Raw genomic sequence first — 17299 nt, 5'->3', positions numbered from 1 at the left:
TTAATGCTGTGTCCTTCGAAGAAAACACATCCGTGGTTCAGGAGAGAGCAAAAGCAGGCACCCAGTGACGAGCTTAAAACTCCACCTCGGGATTGGCATCATCCTGTGCCTCCCATTCTGGCAGAAATGTGATGAGATCTGACTCAAAGGTGCTAAAAGGGATGCTCTTACAATTGGCCCGTAGGCAGATTTCACTCGCACGTCCCAAATTAAACAAGTGCTGGGAGAAAGCAAGTCGAGGTTCCACCGAGATTCGAACTCGGATCGCTGGACTCAAAGTCCAGAGTGCTAGCCATTACACCACGGAACCAGCAGTGCTGTGGCGTTAGTTCACACTTGCAGCAACGCTCTCAGAATCTGGTCTCTTGATGCTGCGTCCTTGGCAGGGAATACTTGCGTGGTACAGGGCAGAGCGAAAGCAGCTCGTGCGCTTGACGCAGGAGCATCGCAAACACTGTGGCAAGGTGAAAACCAGCCCACTTCCATCATGGGTGTGGGAATTTGTGTAACCAACAGTTTTGTCGAAGACAATCGCTCACGCTGCCAGAAAGAAGGCTCCACCGAGATTTGAACTCGGATCGCTGGATTCAGAGTCCAGAGTGCTCACCATTACACCATGGAACCTTGAGATAGCAGGGGCTGCCGAATCACTGCTCAAGGATGTTTGCCTCATTCGTCAAGCGGGTGAACAGCAACGACAAGGATCACAATGGCAACTGTGGATCTGCTGATCCAGCAGCTCGTGCACTCGGTCTTTCACAAGTGCAACCACGCTGTCTCGGCCTGCTGCCCTGTAAGGCCGGTCGCCCTCGCCTCCGAAATCCACTTTGCCGAAGTTTTCGGGCCGTGCCAGATATGCCAACCTGTCCACGAAACCTAGTTTCTCAGCGGGAGCAGGGTTGCTGTTGGCCATGAACAACTCTGAGCCGGGCTACTGCTCGCTAATCTCTCTCACTGGCAAACTTTCAAGCTGCTGGACAATCGCCTCGCCAGCATTTCACTTTGGCTTCAGCTTTCTCACCTCACAGTTAGCCTTCTGCTAAGTACAGCTGTAGGACAAGTCGCACATCTGCAGTACAGCTGCCTTTTCAAACAGCACCGCTGCTGTTTCTCTCCCTTACCGGCGGCCATCGCTGTGTCAGCGCTGCGATGAGCAATGCTTTTAAGCAAAGTGAGATCTCAGACGGATTGTGTTCAAGAGCACGTGTCCCTGGCTTTCCGGGAGTCTGTATTGTATGCAGTGTTTTTTATGTCGTCGGACTGTCTTGTATGTACAAACGTCATTGTTACCGTTTTGTAGTGATTGAAACTGGGATTTGAGGTTCCTGGTTTCCCTGAAAACTGGTTGAATGGTAGGGCTTGGGGCCTGGCTTTGCTGCTCCTCTCCCTGGTAAAATTGCTGTTTCTCTGTGTCCAGCTGTTACTGTGAATTGTTTGGCAAACTGTGAATTGTTTAATCAAATTAAAGAAAAGAGCACCTGTCCAGCATGCGCCTCATTTCAATTCCTGTCACCTTTTCACCAGCTGCCTGTGGAACACAGAGAGGAGCTCCAAAAACAACACCGCTTGACTGCAGCTTGTCTCTTAATGCTGTGTCCTTCGAAGAAAACACATCCGTGGTTCAGGAGAGAGCAAAAGCAGGCACCCAGTGACGAGCTTAAGACTCCACCTCGGGATTGGCATCATCCTGTGCCTCCCATTCTGGCAGAAATGTGATGAGATCTGACTCAAAGGTGCTAAAAGGGCGGCTTTTACAATTGGCCCGTAGGCAGATTTCACTCGCACGTCCCAAATTAAACAAGGGCCGGGACAAAGCAAGTCGAGGTTACGCCGAGATTCGAACTCGGATCGCTGGATTCAAAGTCCAGAGTGCTAGCCATTACACCACGGAACCAGCAGTGCTGCGGCCTCGGGCAGCCTGAGCTTTCCTGCATTCACACTTGCAGCAACGCTCTCAGAATCTGGTCTCTTGATGCTGCGTCCTTGGCAGGGAATACTTGCGTGGTACAGGGCAGAGCAAAAGCAGCTCGTGCGCTTGACGCAGGAGCATCGCAAACACTGTGGCAAGGTGAAAACCAGCCCACTTCCATCATGGGTGTGGGAATTTGTGAAACCAACAGTTTTGTCGAAGACAATCGCTCACGCTGCCAGAAAGAAGGCTCCACCGAGATTTGAACTGGGATCGCTGGATTCAGAGTCCAGAGTGCTCACCATTACACCATGGAACCTTGAGATAGCAGGGGCTGCCGAATCACTGCTCAAGGATGTTTGCCTCATTCGTCAAGCGGGTGAACAGCAACGACAAGGATCACAATGGCAACTGTGGATCTGCTGATCCAGCAGCTCGTGCACTCGGTCTTTCACAAGTGCAACCACGCTGTCTCGGCCTGCTGCCCTGTAAGGCCGGTCGCCCTCGCCTCCGAAATCCACTTTGCCGAAGTTTTCGGGCCGTGCCAGATATGCCAACCTGTCCATGAAACCTAGTTTCTCAGCGGGAGCAGGGTTGCTGTTGGCCATGAACAACTCTGAGCCGGGCTACTGCTCGCTAATCTCTCTCACTGGCAAACTTTCAAGCTGCTGGACAATCGCCTCGCCAGCATTTCACTTTGGCTTCAGCTTTCTCACCTCACAGTTAGCCTTCTGCTAAGTACAGCTGTAGGACAAGTCGCACATCTGCAGTACAGCTGCCTTTTCAAACAGCACCGCTGCTGTTTCTCTCCCTTACCGGCGGCCATCGCTGTGTCAGCGCTGCGATGAGCAATGCTTTTAAGCAAAGTGAGATCTCAGACGGATTGTGTTCAAGAGCACGTGTCCCTGGCTTTCCGGGAGTCTGTATTGTATGCAGTGTTTTTTATGTCGTCGGACTGTCTTGTATGTACAAACGTCATTGTTACCGTTTTGTAGTGATTGAAACTGGGATTTGAGGTTCCTGGTTTCCCTGAAAACTGGTTGAATGGTAGGGCTTGGGGCCTGGCTTTGCTGCTCCTCTCCCTGGTAAAATTGCTGTTTCTCTGTGTCCAGCTGTTACTGTGAATTGTTTGGCAAACTGTGAATTGTTTAATCAAATTAAAGAAAAGAGCACCTGTCCAGCATGCGCCTCATTTCAATTCCTGTCACCTTTTCACCAGCTGCCTGTGGAACACAGAGAGGAGCTCCAAAAACAACACCGCTTGACTGCAGCTTGTCTCTTAATGCTGTGTCCTTCGAAGAAAACACATCCGTGGTTCAGGAGAGAGCAAAAGCAGGCACCCAGTGACGAGCTTAAGACTCCACCTCGGGATTGGCATCATCCTGTGCCTCCCATTCTGGCAGAAATGTGATGAGATCTGACTCAAAGGTGCTAAAAGGGCAGCTCTTACAATTGGCCCGTAGGCAGATTTCACTCGCACGTCCCAAATTCAACAAGGGCCGGGACGAAGCAAGTCGAGGTTCCGCCGAGATTCGAACTCGGATTGCTGGATTCAAAGTCCAGAGTGCTAGCCATTACACCACGGAACCAGCAGTGCTGCGGCCTCAGGCAGCCTGAGCTTTCCTGCATTCACACTTGCAGCAACGCTCTCAGAATCTGGTCTCTTGATGCTGCGTCCTTGGCAGGGAATACTTGCGTGGTACAGGGCAGAGCAAAAGCAGCGCGTGCGCTTGACGCAGGAGCATCGCAAACACTGTGGCAAGGTGAAAACCAGCCCACTTCCATCATGGGTGTGGGAATTTGTGAAACCCACAGTTTTGTCGAAGACAATCGCTCACGCTGCCAGAAAGAAGGCTCCACCGAGATTTGAACTCGGATCGCTGGATTCAGAGTCCAGAGTGCTCACCATTACACCATGGAACCCTGAGATAGCAGGGGCTGCTGAATCACTGCTCAAGGATGTTTGCCTCATTCGTCAAGCGGGTGAACAGCAACGACAAGGATCACAATGGCAACTGTGGATCTGCTGATCCAGCAGCTCGTGCACTCGGTCTTTCACAAGTGCAACCACGCTGTCTCGGCCTGCTGCCCTGTAAGGCCGGTCGCCCTCGCCTCCGAAATCCACTTTGACGAAGTTTTCGGGCCGTGCCAGATATGCCAACCTGTCCACGAAACCTAGTTTCTCAGCGGGAGCAGGGTTGCTGTTGGCCATGAACAACTCTGAGCCGGGCTACTGCTCGCTAATCTCTCTCACTGGCAAACTTTCAAGCTGCTGGACAATCGCCTCGCCAGCATTTCACTTTGGCTTCAGCTTTCTCACCTCACAGTTAGCCTTCTGCTAAGTACAGCTGTAGGACAAGTGGCACATCTGCAGTACAGCTGCCTTTTCAAACAGCACCGCTGCTGTTTCTCTCCCTTACCTGCGGCCATCGCTGTGTCAGCGCTGCGATGAGCAATGCTTTTAAGCAAAGTGAGATCTCAGACGGATTGTGTTCAAGAGCACGTGTCCCTGGCTTTCCGGGACTCTGTATTGTATGCAGTGTTTTTTATGTCGTCGGACTGTCTTGTATGTACAAATGTCATTGTTACCGTTTTGTAGTGATTGAAACTGGGATTTGAGGTTCCTGGTTTCCCTGAAAACTGGTTGAATGGTAGGGCTTGGGGCCTGGCTTTGCTGCTCCTCTCCCTGGTAAAATTGCTGTTTCTCTGTGTCCAGCTGTTACTGTGAATTGTTTGGCAAACTGTGAATTGTTTAATCAAATGAAAGAAAAGAGCACCTGTCCAGCATGCGCCTCATTTCAATTCCTGTCACCTTTTCACCAGCTGCCTGTGGAACACAGAGAGGAGCTCCAAAAACAACACCGCTTGACTGCAGCTTGTCTCTTAATGCTGTGTCCTTCGAAGAAAACACATCCGTGGTTCAGGAGAGAGCAAAAGCAGGCACCCAGTGACGAGCTTAAGACTCCACCTCGGGATTGGCATCATCCTGTGCCTCCCATTCTGGCAGAAATGTGATGAGATCTGACTCAAAGGTGCTAAAAGGGCAGCTCTTACAATTGGCCCGTAGGCAGATTTCACTCACACGTCCCAAATTCAACAAGGGCCGGGACGAAGCAAGTCGAGGTTCCGCCGAGATTCGAACTCGGATCGCTGGATTCAAAGTCCAGAGTGCTAGCCATTACACCACGGAACCAGCAGTGCTGCGGCCTCAGGCAGCCTGAGCTTTCCTGCATTCACACTTGCAGCAACGCTCTCAGAATCTGGTCTCTTGATGCTGCGTCCTTGGCAGGGAATACTTGCGTGGTACAGGGCAGAGCAAAAGCAGATCGTGCGCTTGTCGCAGGAGCATCGCAAACACTGTGGCAAGGTGAAAACCAGCCCACTTCCATCATGGGTGTGGGAATTTGTGAAACCCACAGTTTTGTCGAAGACAATCGCTCACGCTGCCAGAAAGAAGGCTCCACCGAGATTTGAACTCGGATCGCTGGATTCAGAGTCCAGAGTGCTCACCATTACACCATGGAACCCTGAGATAGCAGGGGCTGCCGAATCACTGCTCAAGGATGTTTGCCTCATTCGTCAAGCGGGTGAACAGCAACGACAAGGATCACAATGGCAACTGTGGATCTGCTGATCCAGCAGCTCGTGCACTCGGTCTTTCACAAGTGCAACCACGCTGTCTCGGCCTGCTGCCCTGTAAGGCCGGTCGCCCTCGCCTCCGAAATCCACTTTGCCGAAGTTTTCGGGCCGTGCCAGATATGCCAACCTGTCCACGAAACCTAGTTTCTCAGCGGGAGCAGGGTTGCTGTTGGCCATGAACAACTCTGAGCCGGGCTACTGCTCGCTAATCTCTCTCACTGGCAAACTTTCAAGCTGCTGGACAATCGCCTCGCCAGCATTTCACTTTGGCTTCAGCTTTCTCACCTCACAGTTAGCCTTCTGCTACGTACAGCTGTAGGACAAGTGGCACATCTGCAGTACAGCTGCCTTTTCAAACAGCACCGCTGCTGTTTCTCTCCCTTACCGGCGGCCATCGCTGTGTCAGCGCTGCGATGAGCAATGCTTTTAAGCAAAGTGAGATCTCAGACGGATTGTGTTCAAGAGCACGTGTCCCTGGCTTTCCGGGACTCTGTATTGTATGCAGTGTTTTTTATGTCGTCGGACTGTCTTGTATGTACAAATGTCATTGTTACCGTTTTGTAGTGATTGAAACTGGGATTTGAGGTTCCTGGTTTCCCTGAAAACTGGTTGAATGGTAGGGCTTGGGGCCTGGCTTTGCTGCTCCTCTCCCTGGTAAAATTGCTGTTTCTCTGTGTCCAGCTGTTACTGTGAATTGTTTGGCAAACTGTGAATTGTTTAATCAAATGAAAGAAAAGAGCACCTGTCCAGCATGCGCCTCATTTCAATTCCTGTCACCTTTTCACCAGCTGCCTGTGGAACACAGAGAGGAGCTCCAAAAACAACACCGCTTGACTGCAGCTTGTCTCTTAATGCTGTGTCCTTCGAAGAAAACACATCCGTGGTTCAGGAGAGAGCAAAAGCAGGCACCCAGTGACGAGCTTAAGACTCCACCTCGGGATTGGCATCATCCTGTGCCTCCCATTCTGGCAGAAATGTGATGAGATCTGACTCAAAGGTGCTAAAAGGGCAGCTCTTACAATTGGCCCGTAGGCAGATTTCACTCGCACATCCCAAATTCAACAAGGGCCGGGACGAAGCAAGTCGAGGTTCCGCCGAGATTCGAACTCGGATCGCTGGATTCAAAGTCCAGAGTGCTAGCCATTACACCACGGAACCAGCAGTGCTGCGGCCTCAGGCAGCCTGAGCTTTCCTGCATTCACACTTGCAGCAACGCTCTCAGAATCTGGTCTCTTGATGCTGCGTCCTTGGCAGGGAATACTTGCGTGGTACAGGGCAGAGCAAAAGCAGATCGTGCGCTTGTCGCAGGAGCATCGCAAACACTGTGGCAAGGTGAAAACCAGCCCACTTCCATCATGGGTGTGGGAATTTGTGAAACCCACAGTTTTGTCGAAGACAATCGCTCACGCTGCCAGAAAGAAGGCTCCACCGAGATTTGAACTCGGATCGCTGGATTCAGAGTCCAGAGTGCTCACCATTACACCATGGAACCCTGAGATAGCAGGGGCTGCCGAATCACTGCTCAAGGATGCTTGCCTCATTCGTCAAGCGGGTGAACAGCAACGACAAGGATCACAATGGCAACTGTGGATCTGCTGATCCAGCAGCTCGTGCACTCGGTCTTTCACAAGTGCAACCACGCTGTCTCGGCCTGCTGCCCTGTAAGGCCGGTCGCCCTCGCCTCCGAAATCCACTTTGCCGAAGTTTTCGGGCCGTGCCAGATATGCCAACCTGTCCACGAAACCTAGTTTCTCAGTGGGAGCAGGGTTGCTGTTGGCCATGAACAACTCTGAGCCGGGCTACTGCTCGCTAATCTCTCTCACTGGCAAACTTTCAAGCTGCTGGACAATCGCCTCGCCAGCATTTCACTTTGGCTTCAGCTTTCTCACCTCACAGTTAGCCTTCTGCTAAGTACAGCTGTCGGACAAGTGGCACATCTGCAGTACAGCTGCCTTTTCAAACAGCACCGCTGCTGTTTCTCTCCCTTACCGGCGGCCATCGCTGTGTCAGCGCTGCGATGAGCAATGCTTTTAAGCAAAGTGAGATCTCAGACGGATTGTGTTCAAGAGCACGTGTCCCTGGCTTTCCGGGACTCTGTATTGTATGCAGTGTTTTTTATGTCGTCGGACTGTCTTGTATGTACAAATGTCATTGTTACCGTTTTGTAGTGATTGAAACTGGGATTTGAGGTTCCTGGTTTCCCTGAAAACTGGTTGAATGGTAGGGCTTGGGGCCTGGCTTTGCTGCTCCTCTCCCTGGTAAAATTGCTGTTTCTCTGTGTCCAGCTGTTACTGTGAATTGTTTGGCAAACTGTGAATTGTTTAATCAAATGAAAGAAAAGAGCACCTGTCCAGCATGCGCCTCATTTCAATTCCTGTCACCTTTTCACCAGCTGCCTGTGGAACACAGAGAGGAGCTCCAAAAACAACACCGCTTGACTGCAGCTTGTCTCTTAATGCTGTGTCCTTCGAAGAAAACACATCCGTGGTTCAGGAGAGAGCAAAAGCAGGCACCCAGTGACGAGCTTAAGACTCCACCTCGGGATTGGCATCATCCTGTGCCTCCCATTCTGGCAGAAATGTGATGAGATCTGACTCAAAGGTGCTAAAAGGGCGGCTCTTACAATTGGCCCGTAAGCAGATTTCACTCGCACGTCCCAAATTCAACAAGGGCCGGGACGAAGCAAGTCGAGGTTCCGCCGAGATTCGAACTCCGATCGCTGGATTCAAAGTCCAGAGTGCTAGCCATTACACCACGGAACCAGCAGTGCTGCGGCCTCAGGCAGCCTGAGCTTTCCTGCATTCACACTTGCAGCAACGCTCTCAGAATCTGGTCTCTTGATGCTGCGTCCTTGGCAGGGAATACTTGCGTGGTACAGGGCAGAGCAAAAGCAGATCGTGCGCTTGTCGCAGGAGCATCGCAAACACTGTGGCAAGGTGAAAACCAGCCCACTTCCATCATGGGTGTGGGAATTTGTGAAACCCACAGTTTTGTCGAAGACAATCGCTCACGCTGCCAGAAAGAAGGCTCCACCGAGATTTGAACTCGGATCGCTGGATTCAGAGTCCAGAGTGCTCACCATTACACCATGGAACCCTGAGATAGCAGGGGCTGCCGAATCACTGCTCAAGGATGTTTGCCTCATTCGTCAAGCGGGTGAACAGCAACGACAAGGATCACAATGGCAACTGTGGATCTGCTGATCCAGCAGCTCGTGCACTCGGTCTTTCACAAGTGCAACCACGCTGTCTCGGCCTGCTGCCCTGTAAGGCCGGTCGCCCTCGCCTCCGAAATCCACTTTGCCGAAGTTTTCGGGCCGTGCCAGATATGCCAACCTGTCCACGAAACCTAGTTTCTCAGCGGGAGCAGGGTTGCTGTTGGCCATGAACAACTCTGAGCCGGGCTACTGCTCGCTAATCTCTCTCACTGGCAAACTTTCAAGCTGCTGGACAATCGCCTCGCCAGCATTTCACTTTGGCTTCAGCTTTCTCACCTCACAGTTAGCCTTCTGCTAAGTACAGCTGTAGGACAAGTGGCACATCTGCAGTACAGCTGCCTTTTCAAACAGCACCGCTGCTGTTTCTCTCCCTTACCGGCGGCCATCGCTGTGTCAGCGCTGCGATGAGCAATGCTTTTAAGCAAAGTGAGATCTCAGACGGATTGTGTTCAAGAGCACGTGTCCCTGGCTTTCCGGGACTCTGTATTGTATGCAGTGTTTTTTATGTCGTCGGACTGTCTTGTATGTACAAATGTCATTGTTACCGTTTTGTAGTGATTGAAACTGGGATTTGAGGTTCCTGGTTTCCCTGAAAACTGGTTGAATGGTAGGGCTTGGGGCCTGGCTTTGCTGCTCCTCTCCCTGGTAAAATTGCTGTTTCTCTGTGTCCAGCTGTTACTGTGAATTGTTTGGCAAACTGTGAATTGTTTAATCAAATGAAAGAAAAGAGCACCTGTCCAGCATGCGCCTCATTTCAATTCCTGTCACCTTTTCACCAGCTGCCTGTGGAACACAGAGAGGAGCTCCAAAAACAACACCGCTTGACTGCAGCTTGTCTCTTAATGCTGTGTCCTTCGAAGAAAACACATCCGTGGTTCAGGAGAGAGCAAAAGCAGGCACCCAGTGACGAGCTTAAGACTCCACCTCGGGATTGGCATCATCCTGTGCCTCCCATTCTGGCAGAAATGTGATGAGATCTGACTCAAAGGTGCTAAAAGGGCAGCTCTTACAATTGGCCCGTAGGCAGATTTCACTCACACGTCCCAAATTCAACAAGGGCCGGGACGAAGCAAGTCGAGGTTCCGCCGAGATTCGAACTCGGATCGCTGGATTCAAAGTTCAGAGTGCTAGCCATTACACCACGGAACCAGCAGTGCTGCGGCCTCAGGCAGCCTGAGCTTTCCTGCATTCACACTTGCAGCAACGCTCTCAGAATCTGGTCTCTTGATGCTGCGTCCTTGGCAGGGAATACTTGCGTGGTACAGGGCAGAGCAAAAGCAGATCGTGCGCTTGTCGCAGGAGCATCGCAAACACTGTGGCAAGGTGAAAACCAGCCCACTTCCATCATGGGTGTGGGAATTTGTGAAACCCACAGTTTTGTCGAAGACAATCGCTCACGCTGCCAGAAAGAAGGCTCCACCGAGATTTGAACTCGGATCGCTGGATTCAGAGTCCAGAGTGCTCACCATTACACCATGGAACCCTGAGATAGCAGGGGCTGCCGAATCACTGCTCAAGGATGTTTGCCTCATTCGTCAAGCGGGTGAACAGCAACGACAAGGATCACAATGGCAACTGTGGATCTGCTGATCCAGCAGCTCGTGCACTCGGTCTTTCACAAGTGCAACCACGCTGTCTCGGCCTGCTGCCCTGTAAGGCCGGTCGCCCTCGCCTCCGAAATCCACTTTGCCGAAGTTTTCGGGCCGTGCCAGATATGCCAACCTGTCCACGAAACCTAGTTTCTCAGCGGGAGCAGGGTTGCTGTTGGCCATGAACAACTCTGAGCCGGGCTACTGCTCGCTAATCTCTCTCACTGGCAAACTTTCAAGCTGCTGGACAATCGCCTCGCCAGCATTTCACTTTGGCTTCAGCTTTCTCACCTCACAGTTAGCCTTCTGCTAAGTACAGCTGTAGGACAAGTGGCACATCTGCAGTACAGCTGCCTTTTCAAACAGCACCGCTGCTGTTTCTCTCCCTTACCGGCGGCCATCGCTGTGTCAGCGCTGCGATGAGCAATGCTTTTAAGCAAAGTGAGATCTCAGACGGATTGTGTTCAAGAGCACGTGTCCCTGGCTTTCCGGGACTCTGTATTGTATGCAGTGTTTTTTATGTCGTCGGACTGTCTTGTATGTACAAATGTCATTGTTACCGTTTTGTAGTGATTGAAACTGGGATTTGAGGTTCCTGGTTTCCCTGAAAACTGGTTGAATGGTAGGGCTTGGGGCCTGGCTTTGCTGCTCCTCTCCCTGGTAAAATTGCTGTTTCTCTGTGTCCAGCTGTTACTGTGAATTGTTTGGCAAACTGTGAATTGTTTAATCAAATGAAAGAAAAGAGCACCTGTCCAGCATGCGCCTCATTTCAATTCCTGTCACCTTTTCACCAGCTGCCTGTGGAACACAGAGAGGAGCTCCAAAAACAACACCGCTTGACTGCAGCTTGTCTCTTAATGCTGTGTCCTTCGAAGAAAACACATCCGTGGTTCAGGAGAGAGCAAAAGCAGGCACCCAGTGACGAGCTTAAGACTCCACCTCGGGATTGGCATCATCCTGTGCCTCCCATTCTGGCAGAAATGTGATGAGATCTGACTCAAAGGTGCTAAAAGGGCAGCTCTTACAATTGGCCCGTAGGCAGATTTCACTCACACGTCCCAAATTCAACAAGGGCCGGGACGAAGCAAGTCGAGGTTCCGCCGAGATTCGAACTCGGATCGCTGGATTCAAAGTTCAGAGTGCTAGCCATTACACCACGGAACCAGCAGTGCTGCGGCCTCAAGCAGCCTGAGCTTTCCTGCATTCACACTTGCAGCAACGCTCTCAGAATCTGGTCTCTTGATGCTGCATCCTTGGCAGGGAATACTTGCGTGGTACAGGGCAGAGCAAAAGCAGATCGTGCGCTTGTCGCAGGAGCATCGCAAACACTGTGGCAAGGTGAAAACCAGCCCACTTCCATCATGGGTGTGGGAATTTGTGAAACCCACAGTTTTGTCGAAGACAATCGCTCACGCTGCCAGAAAGAAGGCTCCACCGAGATTTGAACTCGGATCGCTGGATTCAGAGTCCAGAGTGCTCACCATTACACCATGGAACCCTGAGATAGCAGGGGCTGCCGAATCACTGCTCAAGGATGTTTGCCTCATTCGTCAAGCGGGTGAACAGCAACGACAAGGATCACAATGGCAACTGTGGATCTGCTGATCCAGCAGCTCGTGCACTCGGTCTTTCACAAGTGCAACCACGCTGTCTCGGCCTGCTGCCCTGTAAGGCCGGTCGCCCTCGCCTCCGAAATCCACTTTGCCGAAGTTTTCGGGCCGTGCCAGATATGCCAACCTGTCCACGAAACCTAGTTTCTCAGCGGGAGCAGGGTTGCTGTTGGCCATGAACAACTCTGAGCCGGGCTACTGCTCGCTAATCTCTCTCACTGGCAAACTTTCAAGCTGCTGGACAATCGCCTCGCCAGCATTTCACTTTGGCTTCAGCTTTCTCACCTCACAGTTAGCCTTCTGCTAAGTACAGCTGTAGGACAAGTGGCACATCTGCAGTACAGCTGCCTTTTCAAACAGCACCGCTGCTGTTTCTCTCCCTTACCTGCGGCCATCGCTGTGTCAGCGCTGCGATGAGCAATGCTTTTAAGCAAAGTGAGATCTCAGACGGATTGTGTTCAAGAGCACGTGTCCCTGGCTTTCCGGGACTCTGTATTGTATGCAGTGTTTTTTATGTCGTCGGACTGTCTTGTATGTACAAATGTCATTGTTACCGTTTTGTAGTGATTGAAACTGGGATTTGAGGTTCCTGGTTTCCCTGAAAACTGGTTGAATGGTAGGGCTTGGGGCCTGGCTTTGCTGCTCCTCTCCCTGGTAAAATTGCTGTTTCTCTGTGTCCAGCTGTTACTGTGAATTGTTTGGCAAACTGTGAATTGTTTAATCAAATGAAAGAAAAGAGCACCTGTCCAGCATGCGCCTCATTTCAATTCCTGTCACCTTTTCACCAGCTGCCTGTGGAACACAGAGAGGAGCTCCAAAAACAACACCGCTTGACTGCAGCTTGTCTCTTAATGCTGTGTCCTTCGAAGAAAACACATCCGTGGTTCAGGAGAGAGCAAAAGCAGGCACCCAGTGACGAGCTTAAGACTCCACCTCGGGATTGGCATCATCCTGTGCCTCCCATTCTGGCAGAAATGTGATGAGATCTGACTCAAAGGTGCTAAAAGGGCAGCTCTTACAATTGGCCCGTAGGCAGATTTCACTCACACGTCCCAAATTCAACAAGGGCCGGGACGAAGCAAGTCGAGGTTCCGCCGAGATTCGAACTCGGATCGCTGGATTCAAAGTCCAGAGTGCTAGCCATTACACCACGGAACCAGCAGTGCTGCGGCCTCAGGCAGCCTGAGCTTTCCTGCATTCACACTTGCAGCAACGCTCTCAGAATCTGGTCTCTTGATGCTGCGTCCTTGGCAGGGAATACTTGCGTGGTACAGGGCAGAGCAAAAGCAGATCGTGCGCTTGTCGCAGGAGCATCGCAAACACTGTGGCAAGGTGAAAACCAGCCCACTTCCATCATGGGTGTGGGAATTTGTGAAACCCACAGTTTTGTCGAAGACAATCGCTCACGCTGCCAGAAAGAAGGCTCCACCGAGATTTGAACTCGGATCGCTGGATTCAGAGTCCAGAGTGCTCACCATTACACCATGGAACCCTGAGATAGCAGGGGCTGCCGAATCACTGCTCAAGGATGTTTGCCTCATTCGTCAAGCGGGTGAACAGCAACGACAAGGATCACAATGGCAACTGTGGATCTGCTGATCCAGCAGCTCGTGCACTCGGTCTTTCACAAGTGCAACCACGCTGTCTCGGCCTGCTGCCCTGTAAGGCCGGTCGCCCTCGCCTCCGAAATCCACTTTGCCGAAGTTTTCGGGCCGTGCCAGATATGCCAACCTGTCCACGAAACCTAGTTTCTCAGCGGGAGCAGGGTTGCTGTTGGCCATGAACAACTCTGAGCCGGGCTACTGCTCGCTAATCTCTCTCACTGGCAAACTTTCAAGCTGCTGGACAATCGCCTCGCCAGCATTTCACTTTGGCTTCAGCTTTCTCACCTCACAGTTAGCCTTCTGCTACGTACAGCTGTAGGACAAGTGGCACATCTGCAGTACAGCTGCCTTTTCAAACAGCACCGCTGCTGTTTCTCTCCCTTACCGGCGGCCATCGCTGTGTCAGCGCTGCGATGAGCAATGCTTTTAAGCAAAGTGAGATCTCAGACGGATTGTGTTCAAGAGCACGTGTCCCTGGCTTTCCGGGACTCTGTATTGTATGCAGTGTTTTTTATGTCGTCGGACTGTCTTGTATGTACAAATGTCATTGTTACCGTTTTGTAGTGATTGAAACTGGGATTTGAGGTTCCTGGTTTCCCTGAAAACTGGTTGAATGGTAGGGCTTGGGGCCTGGCTTTGCTGCTCCTCTCCCTGGTAAAATTGCTGTTTCTCTGTGTCCAGCTGTTACTGTGAATTGTTTGGCAAACTGTGAATTGTTTAATCAAATGAAAGAAAAGAGCACCTGTCCAGCATGCGCCTCATTTCAATTCCTGTCACCTTTTCACCAGCTGCCTGTGGAACACAGAGAGGAGCTCCAAAAACAACACCGCTTGACTGCAGCTTGTCTCTTAATGCTGTGTCCTTCGAAGAAAACACATCCGTGGTTCAGGAGAGAGCAAAAGCAGGCACCCAGTGACGAGCTTAAGACTCCACCTCGGGATTGGCATCATCCTGTGCCTCCCATTCTGGCAGAAATGTGATGAGATCTGACTCAAAGGTGCTAAAAGGGCAGCTCTTACAATTGGCCCGTAGGCAGATTTCACTCGCACATCCCAAATTCAACAAGGGCCGGGACGAAGCAAGTCGAGGTTCCGCCGAGATTCGAACTCGGATCGCTGGATTCAAAGTCCAGAGTGCTAGCCATTACACCACGGAACCAGCAGTGCTGCGGCCTCAGGCAGCCTGAGCTTTCCTGCATTCACACTTGCAGCAACGCTCTCAGAATCTGGTCTCTTGATGCTGCGTCCTTGGCAGGGAATACTTGCGTGGTACAGGGCAGAGCAAAAGCAGATCGTGCGCTTGTCGCAGGAGCATCGCAAACACTGTGGCAAGGTGAAAACCAGCCCACTTCCATCATGGGTGTGGGAATTTGTGAAACCCACAGTTTTGTCGAAGACAATCGCTCACGCTGCCAGAAAGAAGGCTCCACCGAGATTTGAACTCGGATCGCTGGATTCAGAGTCCAGAGTGCTCACCATTACACCATGGAACCCTGAGATAGCAGGGGCTGCCGAATCACTGCTCAAGGATGCTTGCCTCATTCGTCAAGCGGGTGAACAGCAACGACAAGGATCACAATGGCAACTGTGGATCTGCTGATCCAGCAGCTCGTGCACTCGGTCTTTCACAAGTGCAACCACGCTGTCTCGGCCTGCTGCCCTGTAAGGCCGGTCGCCCTCGCCTCCGAAATCCACTTTGCCGAAGTTTTCGGGCCGTGCCAGATATGCCAACCTGTCCACGAAACCTAGTTTCTCAGTGGGAGCAGGGTTGCTGTTGGCCATGAACAACTCTGAGCCGGGCTACTGCTCGCTAATCTCTCTCACTGGCAAACTTTCAAGCTGCTGGACAATCGCCTCGCCAGCATTTCACTTTGGCTTCAGCTTTCTCACCTCACAGTTAGCCTTCTGCTAAGTACAGCTGTCGGACAAGTGGCACATCTGCAGTACAGCTGCCTTTTCAAACAGCACCGCTGCTGTTTCTCTCCCTTACCGGCGGCCATCGCTGTGTCAGCGCTGCGATGAGCAATGCTTTTAAGCAAAGTGAGATCTCAGACGGATTGTGTTCAAGAGCACGTGTCCCTGGCTTTCCGGGACTCTGTATTGTATGCAGTGTTTTTTATGTCGTCGGACTGTCTTGTATGTACAAATGTCATTGTTACCGTTTTGTAGTGATTGAAACTGGGATTTGAGGTTCCTGGTTTCCCTGAAAACTGGTTGAATGGTAGGGCTTGGGGCCTGGCTTTGCTGCTCCTCTCCCTGGTAAAATTGCTGTTTCTCTGTGTCCAGCTGTTACTGTGAATTGTTTGGCAAACTGTGAATTGTTTAATCAAATGAAAGAAAAGAGCACCTGTCCAGCATGCGCCTCATTTCAATTCCTGTCACCTTTTCACCAGCTGCCTGTGGAACACAGAGAGGAGCTCCAAAAACAACACCGCTTGACTGCAGCTTGTCTCTTAATGCTGTGTCCTTCGAAGAAAACACATCCGTGGTTCAGGAGAGAGCAAAAGCAGGCACCCAGTGACGAGCTTAAGACTCCACCTCGGGATTGGCATCATCCTGTGCCTCCCATTCTGGCAGAAATGTGATGAGATCTGACTCAAAGGTGCTAAAAGGGCGGCTCTTACAATTGGCCCGTAAGCAGATTTCACTCGCACGTCCCAAATTCAACAAGGGCCGGGACGAAGCAAGTCGAGGTTCCGCCGAGATTCGAACTCCGATCGCTGGATTCAAAGTCCAGAGTGCTAGCCATTACACCACGGAACCAGCAGTGCTGCGGCCTCAGGCAGCCTGAGCTTTCCTGCATTCACACTTGCAGCAACGCTCTCAGAATCTGGTCTCTTGATGCTGCGTCCTTGGCAGGGAATACTTGCGTGGTACAGGGCAGAGCAAAAGCAGATCGTGCGCTTGTCGCAGGAGCATCGCAAACACTGTGGCAAGGTGAAAACCAGCCCACTTCCATCATGGGTGTGGGAATTTGTGAAACCCACAGTTTTGTCGAAGACAATCGCTCACGCTGCCAGAAAGAAGGCTCCACCGAGATTTGAACTCGGATCGCTGGATTCAGAGTCCAGAGTGCTCACCATTACACCATGGAACCCTGAGATAGCAGGGGCTGCCGAATCACTGCTCAAGGATGTTTGCCTCATTCGTCAAGCGGGTGAACAGCAACGACAAGGATCACAATGGCAACTGTGGATCTGCTGATCCAGCAGCTCGTGCACTCGGTCTTTCACAAGTGCAACCACGCTGTCTCGGCCTGCTGCCCTGTAAGGCCGGTCGCCCTCGCCTCCGAAATCCACTTTGCCGAAGTTTTCGGGCCGTGCCAGATATGCCAACCTGTCCACGAAACCTAGTTTCTCAGCGGGAGCAGGGTTGCTGTTGGCCATGAACAACTCTGAGCCGGGCTACTGCTCGCTAATCTCTCTCACTGGCAAACTTTCAAGCTGCTGGACAATCGCCTCGCCAGCATTTCACTTTGGCTTCAGCTTTCTCACCTCACAGTTAGCCTTCTGCTAAGTACAGCTGTAGGACAAGTGGCACATCTGCAGTACAGCTGCCTTTTCAAACAGCACCGCTGCTGTTTCTCTCCCTTACCGGCGGCCATCGCTGTGTCAGCGCTGCGATGAGCAATGCTTTTAAGCAAAGTGAGATCTCAGACGGATTGTGTTCAAGAGCACGTGTCCCTGGCTTTCCGGGACTCTGTATTGTATGCAGTGTTTTTTATGTCGTCGG

The 17299-nt window shown here is 51.6% G+C and overlaps 22 non-coding genes across 22 annotated transcripts; all 22 read right to left on the bottom strand.

The window, feature by feature from the left end:
- Positions 1-238: 238 nt before the first annotated feature.
- Positions 239-310, bottom strand: trnaq-uug (transfer RNA glutamine (anticodon UUG)). Its single transcript has one exon. It is a non-coding gene; the product is annotated as a tRNA-Gln (tRNA).
- Positions 311-552: 242 nt separating this feature from the next.
- trnaq-cug (transfer RNA glutamine (anticodon CUG)) lies at positions 553-624 on the bottom strand. Its single transcript has one exon. It is a non-coding gene; the product is annotated as a tRNA-Gln (tRNA).
- Positions 625-1822: 1198 nt separating this feature from the next.
- trnaq-uug (transfer RNA glutamine (anticodon UUG)) lies at positions 1823-1894 on the bottom strand. Its single transcript has one exon. It is a non-coding gene; the product is annotated as a tRNA-Gln (tRNA).
- Positions 1895-2156: 262 nt separating this feature from the next.
- trnaq-cug (transfer RNA glutamine (anticodon CUG)) lies at positions 2157-2228 on the bottom strand. Its single transcript has one exon. It is a non-coding gene; the product is annotated as a tRNA-Gln (tRNA).
- A 1198-nt stretch (positions 2229-3426) lies between these two features.
- Positions 3427-3498, bottom strand: trnaq-uug (transfer RNA glutamine (anticodon UUG)). The gene has a single exon. It is a non-coding gene; the product is annotated as a tRNA-Gln (tRNA).
- A 262-nt stretch (positions 3499-3760) lies between these two features.
- trnaq-cug (transfer RNA glutamine (anticodon CUG)) lies at positions 3761-3832 on the bottom strand. The gene has a single exon. It is a non-coding gene; the product is annotated as a tRNA-Gln (tRNA).
- Positions 3833-5030: 1198 nt separating this feature from the next.
- trnaq-uug (transfer RNA glutamine (anticodon UUG)) lies at positions 5031-5102 on the bottom strand. Its single transcript has one exon. It is a non-coding gene; the product is annotated as a tRNA-Gln (tRNA).
- Positions 5103-5364: 262 nt separating this feature from the next.
- trnaq-cug (transfer RNA glutamine (anticodon CUG)) lies at positions 5365-5436 on the bottom strand. Its single transcript has one exon. It is a non-coding gene; the product is annotated as a tRNA-Gln (tRNA).
- A 1198-nt stretch (positions 5437-6634) lies between these two features.
- Positions 6635-6706, bottom strand: trnaq-uug (transfer RNA glutamine (anticodon UUG)). The gene has a single exon. It is a non-coding gene; the product is annotated as a tRNA-Gln (tRNA).
- A 262-nt stretch (positions 6707-6968) lies between these two features.
- trnaq-cug (transfer RNA glutamine (anticodon CUG)) lies at positions 6969-7040 on the bottom strand. Its single transcript has one exon. It is a non-coding gene; the product is annotated as a tRNA-Gln (tRNA).
- Positions 7041-8238: 1198 nt separating this feature from the next.
- Positions 8239-8310, bottom strand: trnaq-uug (transfer RNA glutamine (anticodon UUG)). The gene has a single exon. It is a non-coding gene; the product is annotated as a tRNA-Gln (tRNA).
- Positions 8311-8572: 262 nt separating this feature from the next.
- trnaq-cug (transfer RNA glutamine (anticodon CUG)) lies at positions 8573-8644 on the bottom strand. The gene has a single exon. It is a non-coding gene; the product is annotated as a tRNA-Gln (tRNA).
- Positions 8645-9842: 1198 nt separating this feature from the next.
- Positions 9843-9914, bottom strand: trnaq-uug (transfer RNA glutamine (anticodon UUG)). The gene has a single exon. It is a non-coding gene; the product is annotated as a tRNA-Gln (tRNA).
- Positions 9915-10176: 262 nt separating this feature from the next.
- On the bottom strand, positions 10177-10248 carry trnaq-cug (transfer RNA glutamine (anticodon CUG)). The gene has a single exon. It is a non-coding gene; the product is annotated as a tRNA-Gln (tRNA).
- A 1198-nt stretch (positions 10249-11446) lies between these two features.
- trnaq-uug (transfer RNA glutamine (anticodon UUG)) lies at positions 11447-11518 on the bottom strand. Its single transcript has one exon. It is a non-coding gene; the product is annotated as a tRNA-Gln (tRNA).
- A 262-nt stretch (positions 11519-11780) lies between these two features.
- Positions 11781-11852, bottom strand: trnaq-cug (transfer RNA glutamine (anticodon CUG)). The gene has a single exon. It is a non-coding gene; the product is annotated as a tRNA-Gln (tRNA).
- A 1198-nt stretch (positions 11853-13050) lies between these two features.
- Positions 13051-13122, bottom strand: trnaq-uug (transfer RNA glutamine (anticodon UUG)). Its single transcript has one exon. It is a non-coding gene; the product is annotated as a tRNA-Gln (tRNA).
- A 262-nt stretch (positions 13123-13384) lies between these two features.
- On the bottom strand, positions 13385-13456 carry trnaq-cug (transfer RNA glutamine (anticodon CUG)). The gene has a single exon. It is a non-coding gene; the product is annotated as a tRNA-Gln (tRNA).
- A 1198-nt stretch (positions 13457-14654) lies between these two features.
- Positions 14655-14726, bottom strand: trnaq-uug (transfer RNA glutamine (anticodon UUG)). Its single transcript has one exon. It is a non-coding gene; the product is annotated as a tRNA-Gln (tRNA).
- A 262-nt stretch (positions 14727-14988) lies between these two features.
- On the bottom strand, positions 14989-15060 carry trnaq-cug (transfer RNA glutamine (anticodon CUG)). Its single transcript has one exon. It is a non-coding gene; the product is annotated as a tRNA-Gln (tRNA).
- Positions 15061-16258: 1198 nt separating this feature from the next.
- trnaq-uug (transfer RNA glutamine (anticodon UUG)) lies at positions 16259-16330 on the bottom strand. The gene has a single exon. It is a non-coding gene; the product is annotated as a tRNA-Gln (tRNA).
- A 262-nt stretch (positions 16331-16592) lies between these two features.
- On the bottom strand, positions 16593-16664 carry trnaq-cug (transfer RNA glutamine (anticodon CUG)). The gene has a single exon. It is a non-coding gene; the product is annotated as a tRNA-Gln (tRNA).
- Positions 16665-17299: the final 635 nt, after the last annotated feature.

Source organism: Chiloscyllium plagiosum, unplaced genomic scaffold (assembly GCF_037043375.1).
Source record: "Chiloscyllium plagiosum isolate Xiang-an unplaced genomic scaffold, Cpla_swu_hap1 HiC_scaffold_44, whole genome shotgun sequence".
NCBI classification, from domain to species: domain Eukaryota; kingdom Metazoa; phylum Chordata; class Chondrichthyes; order Orectolobiformes; family Hemiscylliidae; genus Chiloscyllium; species Chiloscyllium plagiosum.
The sequence above is the reverse complement of the archived record's forward strand: the minus strand, read 5'-3'. Positions and strand labels throughout refer to the sequence as shown.